This window comes from Rattus rattus, chromosome 5 (assembly GCF_011064425.1).
Source record: "Rattus rattus isolate New Zealand chromosome 5, Rrattus_CSIRO_v1, whole genome shotgun sequence".
In the NCBI taxonomy this organism is placed as follows: Eukaryota; Metazoa; Chordata; class Mammalia; order Rodentia; family Muridae; genus Rattus; species Rattus rattus.
Genome location: NC_046158.1, coordinates 142,502,460 through 142,514,078, shown reverse-complemented (window position 1 = coordinate 142,514,078; position 11,619 = coordinate 142,502,460).

Below are 11,619 nucleotides of genomic sequence, written 5' to 3'. Positions count from 1 at the left end.
TTTTATGCCTGAATTTTGTTTTTATATTAATTTGCATTACCATGTGAAAACCATTCTTGCAAATCTACATCATCTTCCTCAATGCTAAACAACTTTAGGTTTGATTATGAGATTATAAGAAGTCTTCAACCACAACAGAGATCTGAGAATCACAAAAACATAGCTTACAATACTTAAGTTGCAGAGACAACTGATTACCTGCACGGCCCCTTCTCCTCAAAATGTTGGAGCATCTGCTTTCAGCCTTCTGGCCACGATCTTCTGACAGACTATAAATAACACAGGAATTCTTATGAAGGACTAGAATTTTCTGTCTTGACCGAGCTACGCTTTTGACTATTCTGTCCCTTGTGTCCTTTCCTGGATGCTATTTTTATCTGTAAATGAATTAGGATAATTCTTGCCCAGTGGCTATCATGCCAAAAGTGGAGTAACTCTATATACAGATTGTGATGCTCAATATCCTCTGTGAACCATGATAGGGTTTTCTTTCCAGGTGCTGATATGACTGACAGTCAAAATTCTTATAATGCTGAAATGATTACTAATGCCAGATTCTGGTGATTGCTGACATTTTTCAGGACAATCTATTGATGAATTATACCTGAATTGTTAATTCTTGTCTACTCTTAGCTATTTCTATTTGAATAATATGGAAAACAATTTATCATAACTAAATCAGAATCTAATATAATCATTATTTTATTATTTGGCCCTAAATAGGATAAATTAAAGATTTTAAACAGTTTATAATAGCATGTATAGAAGGACTGAATCAGAAGCTTATGTTCTTAAATGACTTGTACAGTGCTAATGTAAGAGTAATAATGACTAATTTCAAATGTTTAACAAGATATATATATATATGTATATATATATATATATATATATATATATATATATATATACTAAGGAACACCTTAAAATTGTATCAATACATAAATTCTGTACCAATGCAAAAAAGTGTAATTCAAATTTGCAACAGATACATAGGTTCCCATCCCTATATGTTTATGGGTATACAATATTCTGTTCAATATATTTAGTAACCTCCTTACCATTTATTTTCTCCTGTTTAAAACAACACCATTTAAAATTACCAGAATTAGAATAGCATCTCAGCATAACTCATAAAACCAATAAACAGACACCCAAAATATGAGATCAGATGATGATTCTCCACAAAATCTTCCTGCTACATTGAAGCAATGGACTTTTTAAAGAGCAGGGATGGTGTAGGAAAATTACAAAAAAAAATATTGGTTACAATTAAGAAAGCTAGCTTATTTATTTGTTTTTCAGTCTCTGCATGCTTGGAAGACTCAGGGTTGAACTGACATTCTGCAATGTGACTAAAAAGTTGATGAACTGAGTACATTGTGAGTTAGCAGAAATATCTGAAATTCTTCTCGATGCAAGTCTCTGGAAACAGCATCACAAGGCAGGTAGCTGAAATAGCAGGTCATCTCATCTTCCGTGCAAATGATTCTTATCAAAGCAGAACAGTTTGCAATATATGAATCTTACAACTAAGATTTTAGTACTATTAAGATCTTTGTATGCATTGTGCAAGGTGCACAGATCAGGTTAGATGAAATGTTGGTCCTCGTTTGAGAAGTTGAAGACCAACTATCCATTTATGAGTTAATTTGATCAACAATCAATTGTAATAAATCTTCATTCATGCCATGTGAAAAATTTCACTAATATTCTTAACTGTTCCATAATCAACAGCATATATAGTTTTAGCTGAAATAACATTTTTATGTCTAGACCAGTTACAGGGCTGTTCCCATGTGGAGCAATCAGGTAATCAGGTTTTCTGTACTGTTTGATTTTCTCAAATGTTTCTTTTCTGTAGCCAAGATCTTAATGGGGTTTTCCACAGTCATACCTGATCTCCTTGTTCCAGTAACCCAAAATAATCAATTGTGAAGATTGATTCAATTAGCAGCTTTCTTTCTCTTCAGCCTTGACTTCTTTCCTGAGGATTTTTAATATAATAACCAAACTTATAACCACACATTTTGATAAAGAATTCAAAACAAACAAAACAATCTAAGAAATTGGTTTTTTTTTCCTTGGAGACAAAGTTCCTCCCCTATTTCCTGCCATGTTCCTACATGAGAAAAAGGCCTAAGTTTATAGTATTTGTCTGGCATAAGGTTACTTTGCCTACGGCCTGCTCTTCATGCACATTTTGAGACAAAAATACTCTGTGTATTTATCTATGTATACATAATCCTCCATTCAATGGAACTTAATATTTCTATAAATATGGTTATGTATATCTGTACATCTATATTTATATTAATTTTTCATACCTAGCCAACAATTCCAGCATTCGTCTGTAGCTCTCCTTCAAAGATCGCAAGGGCCTTCCCTGGCATAGGCTTTCTCAGATTTTTTTTAAAGGATTTTTCCATTCATTCTCCATTGTGTGGTGATTAATTCAACTTAGTATTGTTTGTTGAGATAAGGTTTCTTTCTATATTTTTCCCTTTGTTTCCTATGTTTGAGATCAATGGCCTGGGTTATTTTATTCCATGTATAATTTAAAATATTTAAACAATCACCACTATATATCTTTTATCCTTAAAAGCAATAAAATAAATATCGTCTATCTCTGTCCTTTGCTTATCTGATAATAACAGGCAGGAATTCTCTACCACCTGCCTCGGTCTCTGCCTTCTGAGCAACCTGTCTCTTAGTACAACAGGGGCTACCAGCACTTCTGAGCTTAAATACTTCGAGTTTGACAGAAATTTTTCATAAGGGCCCATGGTAAACCCCTCCCACCCAGCTTGCCTGTGTCAGCTTGGGGTACTTTGCTGTGTCCCAGCTCATGCCATGAACCCCAGAATTATGCAAAAGTTTCACCACACCTTTTGTTGTAGTTCTGAACCTGCACAGTTTCTTAACAAACCATGTGGCTCAGGCAAAATGAGTGACTCTGTTAACAATCCAATTTTCCCCAGGAAATTAGGGAATCTCACATCCTGGCCTGTGTTTTCCACTTGGGAATCTCCCATTAATTTTTAATACTAAAATCAAACCTACAGGTGAGACACATTGTGCTGAGGTAGTTGGTTACTCTGCTCTACAACTGGACACCACCTGACCGAGTTCCTGGCTGCTCTAGAAAATGCTGTGGATTCTAAAATGAAAGAGACACACACACATACAGACACACAGATACACAGACACACACAGCTTTATTTAATATGCCTAAATCTGCTTAGTGGTTGGGCCACTCTCAAATTTCCATATTGCTAATGCCTCCCTTGTGAAAGCTCTGAATTATTACTTACTAATATCTATATCCAATCTTTGGTAGCCAGAACGAATCTGGGGAGACATCACTGGAGCCCCTCTTCTGTGACACTTACATGGAGGGTCCTCTGTCTTTCTCAACTGTCAAGGCTGCATCCAATTCTTTTCCTGGTATGGTGATTTTCTTTTGTCCCTTCGTCCCTAAATTCAAAATTGATTCCTCTGTCTTTGACTAGACCTTGGCCTCTGGCAATGTTAACAATTAGAACTGGCTGATGGTAGGGAATCTCATTGTCTCAAATGCAGGATTTAGCACAAGGGTACATTAGAACTGAAAAGTTCTCAGGGAGAACTTTCCCTCAGGATGGAGACCCTCTAACTCAACGACCAGACCGAGACCACAAGATGTAATCAGCAAGAGGATTTGGTTTATTGTCGGGATACACAGGCATAGGCACCTGTGGGCGCTTCAGTCACTGGGGGACTGGTGCGCCCCCCAAACCAAGGATGGGCTTTTTATGGGATTCTGGGGAGCAGAAGCAAGCATACAGAACAGATGCATGGTTACAGGGATATAATTGGTGGATTCTAATGTAGCAAGGGTTTAGCCCGGGGCAGAAGTTCCTAGCTACCTTCCTGAAACATAGCAGCTGACTCGGCCCCCCCCACCAGGGTGTGGGACCTCTCCGGGGCTTTTCTCATTGTCAGGCGCCAACCGCAGTCAGCCTGTTGCCATGCCTTCAACCATACACATCTTGCTTGGCAGCTGCTGTGTACTCAGTGTTCTAACCTTTCCCTGAACCAGTCATCTTAAGTACAGCCTTGCAAATGGCATTACTGCTGCTAAGCTGGGGTCTTTCATTCCCCCATTTTTCTTTTAGACTTGAGTAAAAATCCTTTACTCAAATCAATTCTAAGAAATCTCTTCCTGTTGTCTTACCCTCTGGTATTGTTGGGTGAGAAACAAGCGTCTGAATGACTGAGAGAGTCTGTTCTTTATGAACTGCATCAATCTGTTTAGAATGTAGGGGCCAAAGAGGAGGATTAGGAGGAGGATGATTAAGGGTCCCATCAAGGTGGACACCAGGGTAGCAAACCAAGGGGATCTATTAAACCAGCTCTCGAACCATCCCTGATGCGCTTCTCTGTCTGCCTTTTGTCTAACCTTTCTCTAAGTTTATTCATGGAGTCTTTAATTACTCTTGAATGGCAGTTCTGAATTCTCTATAAGCCTTGTATTGTAACAGCAGATGTCCTTGTGCTGCCCTTGTAGCACCTAGATAGTCTTAGCCCTAAGTAATTTTTAACTCCTTTTTTGTGTCTTACTAAGTCTTTAGCATCAGGATTTTAATCTGGACACTATCTAAACCTATATACCAAGGTCATGACCAGCTTTTAGAACTTCTAAACTTATACAGATTGTGATCCCCGAGGCACAGTCCCAAGAAGTGTTAGGAGTACTAGCATATACAATGTTATATCATTTGTAATGGAAATCAAGCCTATCTCACACCTATCTTGATAGAACCCAGGACAAACATGACTGAATTTCCCTCTAGGTCCCAGCTCTCAGCCCCAACAGCTAGTACACGGCTGGTGAGGGCTGAGAATTGACAGCTGTCAGGGTGGTCAGCAGCACCAGGTACAGTCCTTTCCAGCGAGGCTCGAATGTCTGGGCTCAGTGTAGCTGCAGTCTCCGACCTGGAACTCAGGGTCTCCGGGGCATAGGCTGCCGTCAGCTGTGAGCAGATTTCTTTCTGTATCACTTGTAGGTCTTTTAGCCTGGCACACAAATCATTATTACTATGGCACTATGACATGTTGGTTTAGTAACATCGTCTAATACAGTCAGGGGAGCTGAGGCCCCATAAAGATCTCAAAGGGGTAAGGCTGAATCTGAAGGGTATTTCTTGCTCTGAAGAGAGCAAGAGGGAAGGAGTATCACCCAGTCTGTGCCAGTCTCCATGGTCAATTTGGTCAGGGTCTCTTTTAGAGTTTTATTTATTTACTCTACCTGTCCTGAACTTTGAGGTCTGTAAATATAATGTAATTTCTAATCGACCTCTAAATACTTGGCCACACCCTGGCTTACCTTGGCAACGAAAGTAGGGCTGTTGTCTGACCAGATTACCTTGGGCATTCTAAATCGGGGGACGATTTCTTCCAGTATCTTCTTGATGATTGTAGAGGCCGTCTCTCGTTTGGTGAGGAGCCCTGTTTGCTTGTTAAGCATTTACTTATAACATTTTATATTCTAAGTGAGGCCATCCCTTAGTCCAATCTCAGTTCCCAGTGGCTGTCTCTTGTAGGCCTGTAACCAGGATAGGCTCCTGTATAGCCATTTCCTGAGCCACTTTATCTGCTTTGTTACTGCCCCATGTCACTGAATCTCTTCTCTCCTGTTTTCCTGGGCAATGAATAGTACTCACAGTTGTTGGCTTCACCAGGGCATCCAAGAGATGGCAAAGGCATCTGCAGTGCTGATGTGCTGGGGGCGTAGAAGTTCAGCCATCCCAGATGACATCGTTTTGTCCACCATGGCAGTACCCACTTATCTCTGACTTTCATTCATGAAGAGAACTGTTTCTGTCTGTGACAAGGTCCTCGGCTTTCAGCAGCGGTCAATCAGCCAGTTGCAGAGGTCTTTTTTCCACCCATGGGCTTCTGCCAGTGTTTGACACTCGTGCTGTGGTGGCTCCAGGTCCGGACTGGGCAGCAAGGTGACCAGATTGTCCCCACCCGGTGGAGAATCTAGTCCATGGCAGCTGACCAGTGGTCCCATCTTTTGGGACACTCTATTCAAAGGCAAACATCAGCCACTCTATCACAATTTAAGTCCTGGATTGGGTGAAAATTGTTAGTGCCCGGCTGGCAGGAACAGTGTATTCCAGGCAGAATGGCACTAAGCCACACATCTCCCAGCATCAGGTACTGATACACTGAGACAGGTCTTAAGCTCCACATACACAGTCTCACCCAGATATGCATATACATGGCCTCACCCAGCCATCTCAGCCCACACAAGCCATTTTGGAGAGCAAATTTCTCATGAGCAAGGGATAGGGATGACTATGAACTAGTGGGTTACCCAGCCCACGCCAAGGTCCACTGTTCTTCGGGCAGTCCATAAGTATTGTTCGTTGCCAGTAGCCCTTTGCACTCAAGGTCTTTGGATATTGGCCCACTGGGGGGCATAGGAGCACAGAGCATTGTATCCACACTTCCCTTCTATCTCTGTACATAGCCAGCACTCTAGGACCAAGAAGCTCTCCAGTGGCCCCTCTTGTTCTTTCTTGGGCAGCCCCTGACCCAGTGTCCTTTTTCTTTGCATTAGGCACACTGATCTTTAGCCAGGAATTCTCTTCTGTTGCCAGGTACTATCTTCCTAGGTTCTCTAACTACTGTGGCCAGTATATGTTCTTCTCTCGTCTTTTATCTCTCTTTAGCTCTCTAACTTTTTCTTCAGCAACTTAGCTTAACTCTTTATATCCTTTTTTTATCTTAGCCAGGTTGGTGGGGCATTTTTCAGCCCCTCAGAGACCCACCCTTGGAGCCTGGCAGCAGACCTGGAGCACTCCCTACCTTCAGGCGTCTGAAGAGAGCAGGCAGAAGTGAGGGCCTTCTATCCGTGTCTGGAACCTTCTTTCTGGCTTCCAGTAGGATTCTGTCTTTCCTCAGTGGTAAAGAAGACCTGTAGATACTAAGCAGCTGACAAAAGAATTGTAACCAGTTTACCTGGGACTTTCAGGACCTTAGTAGCAGCCCTTTACCAAAGTGTCTCAGTGGGCTAAAGGCCCATGGAAAAGAAAACATTAATCCTGACCTTGGCCACAGCCAAAGCCTGAATTTTAAATTCTGACTGGCAAAACAAAACAAAGTTCTTCACAGTTTGTTGTAGATTCTTTTTGAAACTATTTTAGGGGCTTCTCTGCCCCCAAACCTGGGACATTTCCACCACAGGGGCAGGAACTGGCTGCTGTGGGGATAGGATCAAAGGCACTCTCCATGTTAATGATGACCAGTGAGAAAAGTAATTTAATGTTGGAGACTGACTCCTCTCTCAGAATAGGGCCAGCAGATAAGGCAGGCTCCTTAAAGAACTTCTCCTAATGAGCACCCTCTTTCTGTGAGCAAATGTCAGAAATTTCTTTCTTGTTTTTTTTATAGTCCTCTCTCACCTCGCTCTCAGCCTTTTTAGATAATTCTTCCCGTAGCATTTCTAACACCGCCTGTCCCTTTTTTTTTATAGCCTGTTGACAGCATTTCTGATCTTTTGGGCAGCTATGCACTAAGTGCCATACCGGCTGAAACTCCTCCTTTAAGATTCCTTGTTCCCAAGAAAAATTTGAATCTTTTCTCAGCTTATCTCAGCTGTCCACCGTTGAGATTCCCAGAGATGCAAAACCAAGGTGTAGCAATTCACTAAGAAATCTCTCTGTAGTGTTTCTTTTTATCCTAAGCCTTTTTCTTTTAAGCAGCTCCTGAAGAGCCAGAAAAATTGGGTGAGACTTGAGAAGTCCCCATCCTCGCTGCAGCAGCTCCACAGCTAGTTTCGCTCCCCACTACTGTGTGCTGTGAGCACAAGCACAGATAAAACACTATGTTTTAAAATTAACGTTGGCTGTCAACCAACACACCGCCACTAGAGCGGGATCCATAAAATTAAGTTTTCTATTCACTATATTTGTTTAATAGCCAGCGGCCTAATCTGGGGAACTTTTTTTATGAGCGGTTTCTTCCTCAAGGTTTTTGTTAATGTCTGTTTACACAACTGTTAACAGCAGCTAGGCTGATCAAGGGGAGTAAAGGGAGGGCCTCTCCTTGGGGAGGTCAAGAGAGAAAGACAAAACTCCTGGTGGAAAAACAATTTCTCTCAAGCAAATTATTTTTAACTTTTAACTTAAGCACCAGGAGGACCAAGTAAAACTCTTTGACGAACAAAGCAAACAGTTTCATGATTTCAACACAGTCGTCCGTCCAAGATTTTAAACACGAAACAAAAGTCAAAAAGACACTAACAGACACCAACACGTCCAGAAAACCACAGTCAGGTCACAAAGAAGACAAACAATTTCAACAGTCAAACAAGTAACAAACAGACGCGCCTCGAGGCTTTGGTACCAAACTGAAAGCAAAAAGTCAGATGGAGGTGGCAAAGGTCCGGGGCCCTCTGAAAGCCAAAAATACAGACAGAGGTGCCGTAAGTCCGGATCCTCCTCCTCTAACCAGAGTCCCAGATTGAGCCCCAAAAGTCGGGGCTCCTAACCCCTTGGAACGCATCTTCCAGGGCTGCGGGCGAAGTCCGAGGCTTCGTCAGCTCCTTCTTCCCTCCTCCCAATTCCAAACAACCTGGCTGAGCGCTCACAGAACAGACAGAATAGGGCAGAACGAGAAAGAATCAGACAGACTCCGGCCGGCTTACCTCCCAGTGGGTGGTCGGTGGTCCCTGGGTAGAGGATCTCCTTTCCCGGCCAATGCACCAAATGAAAAGTTCTCAGGGAGAACTTTCCCTCAGGATGGAGACCCTCTAACTCAACGACCAGACCGAGACCACAAGATGTAATCAGCAAGAGGATTTGGTTTATTGTCGGGATACACAGGCATAGGCACCTGTGGGCGCTTCAGTCACTCGGGGGACTGGTGCGCCCCACGGAACCAAGGATGGGCTTTTTATAGGATTCTGGGGAGCAGAAGCAAGCATACAGAAGCAGATGCATGGTTACAGGGATATAATTGGTGGATTCTAATGTGGCAAGGGTTTAGCCCGGGGGCAAGTTCCCTAGCTACCTTCCTGAAACATAACGGCTGACTCGGCCCCCCACCAGGGTGTGGGACCTCTCCCGGGGCTTTTCTCATTGTCAGGCGCTCAACCGCAGTCGTCCTGTTGCCATGCCTTCAACCATACACATCTTGCTTGGCAGCTGCTGTGTACTCAGTGTTCTAACCTTTCCCTGAACCAGTCATCTTAAGTACAGCCTTGCAAAATGGCATTACTGCTGCTAAGCTGGGGTCTTTCAGAACCAATCAACAACAATTGAAAGAAGGAAAAAAAAAAGCACAAGACCTACCTATTAAATTCTCATTCTCACCCCCCATTTAATCATATGGTGAAACTACCTTTAAGTTCCCAGGCAGAGGGCAGTTGTGGACTACGATTGGTGGACAGCCTTCACTTACTTATCTTTTATTTTTTGAAAACATAATGACTGTCTCCAAAAATGCCCTCTGCCATTCATATTATGTTCCTCAATACATATCATGTTTCCTTAACACCAAAGTACAAATAAATATCATCGATTAAAATGTAACACCCATATCCTAAAACAGTTGATGCTGACAACTATATGAGCACCTACCCCTCAATCCTGCTTGGTGATAAAATGAACATGGCACAGATGTTTCTGTTTCCTCCTAGTTTTTTTTGTTTTGTTTTGTTTTTTTATTGTTTAAACTTTTTACAGTCCTGACTTAGCCCCTTCCGGGTCACCCTTTGCCTGTTACACATCCCACTCCTCCTCCCCCCATCTTCAAGAAGATGTCCCCATCTTACCTTCCCACTTTCTGTGGCCCAAAGACTCTTGGGCATTAGGTTTATGTCAGAGCCTCTTGGGTCCCCTGCAGTGTTTCACCCCCCTTGTCAGACCCTTCGGGTTCCGAAGCCTTTTGTTCCTAACAAAGGAGCAGTCTGGCCCAATAGTGACACACCTGGGCAATGGTCAATTCCTTCCTGCCTTTTGTCTTCCCAGTCTTTTGTTTTTGAGGTTTAGGCTGGTCTTCCTGGATTTCTCTCTAGTAAATTCAGGGCAGTATTCGGTCTTTTGTTACTGAAGTCTAGAGCCAGGGCTTCCCACAGTGCTTCCCAGATTTTTCCACAGGGTCAACTTGGGGTATATATTCAGTGAATAAAGCTACAGGAGCCCCTTCCTTTTCTTGCTTAACACGAATAACCTGTGTGTGTATGTGTGTGTGTGTGTGTGTGTGTGTGTGTGTGTGTGTGTGTGTGTGTGTTCTTTAATCCTGCAGGCTTAAGCCCTATTCTCGGTGCTGTGTCGGTGTGGGCATTGACAGGTTTATCTTCTCTGAATGAGTCCAGACACAAATGTCCTCCACTGCTTATGTTGGGGGGCTCCTATCATCTTGTGTATGCTGCCTGGTTGGTTGCTCAGTGTCTGAGACATTCCAGGTATCCAGGTTAATTGACAGTGCTGGTGTTCCTATAGGATCACTCTTCAGGTTATGCCATGTTTTTCCTAATTCAACCACAAGGTTCACCAGATTTTACCCGTTGGTTGGGTGAAAATCTCACTCTTATAACTGCTTGTTGGGTCTTTCAGAAGGCAGGCATAATAGGCCCCTGTTTGTAAGCCTACCATAGGCTGAATAATAGTGTCAGACTGTGGTGCCTACCACTGAGCTGGAACACAATTTGGAACTCCTTTTGCTCAGACACTTCTCCATTTTTGTTCTTTCAGACAGGGACAATGCTGGCTCAGAGTTTTTGATTGTGGGATGGCAGCTCTATAACATTCTGGCACACAGTGGGTAGGCAGGTGTTCACTTGTCACAGTTTTGTCTTGAAAGAGCGTACCCCTAAATGGGGAGCCGTGTCTCTCGCTCCGATCGCGGGATGAGGTGCCCCCAGGAATCACGAGTAGCCGGTCTTGATGTAACAGCAAGAGGTAGCTTTATTAGCGGGATCCTGGGTCAATACGTGTCCCACACAGGAGACAGAGGACTCAACCCCGAGCCTCCAAACTTGGGGGTTTATATAGGGGAGGTTAGGGGCATTCTCGAGGTTACACATGATTGGCCAATTCAAATGGTGCACAGTTACTTTCGGCGCGAAATTACATCAGCAAGGAGTACGTGCTATCTAGCAGCCCAGCAGCGCGGGCAGGGGGGCTTATCTCACTCAGGGGGGTGAAGGAAGGGGAGGGGGTGGCTACAGATGGCTGATAGCTGGTTTGGCAAGTCCTATCTCTGGCCTTGCTCTCCCTCAGGTACGTCCGGCCCTGCACATCCGGACTCGGACAATGAGTAACCTTTATGAAACTCTAATTCTACAGTCTCTGAGTTCATTTTCTGTTGATGGTCCAGGAGCAGCTTTATTACAACAAATTCCTGTCATTTTCATCACCTGAGTTTAAGTTGTGTTGGATTTGAGAGGAGTTCATTTCACAAAGTCTTTAACACATTGTTTATACTCTTATCTTTACAGTATGATTACTTTCATCATGATAAAGACTGTAGAAATGTGCAAAGCCTTTACCATGTTCAATCCCTTCATAGGGTTTGTTTTTCGTATGATTATGTATGAATATTGAAAAACTTTACCATACTAAATAC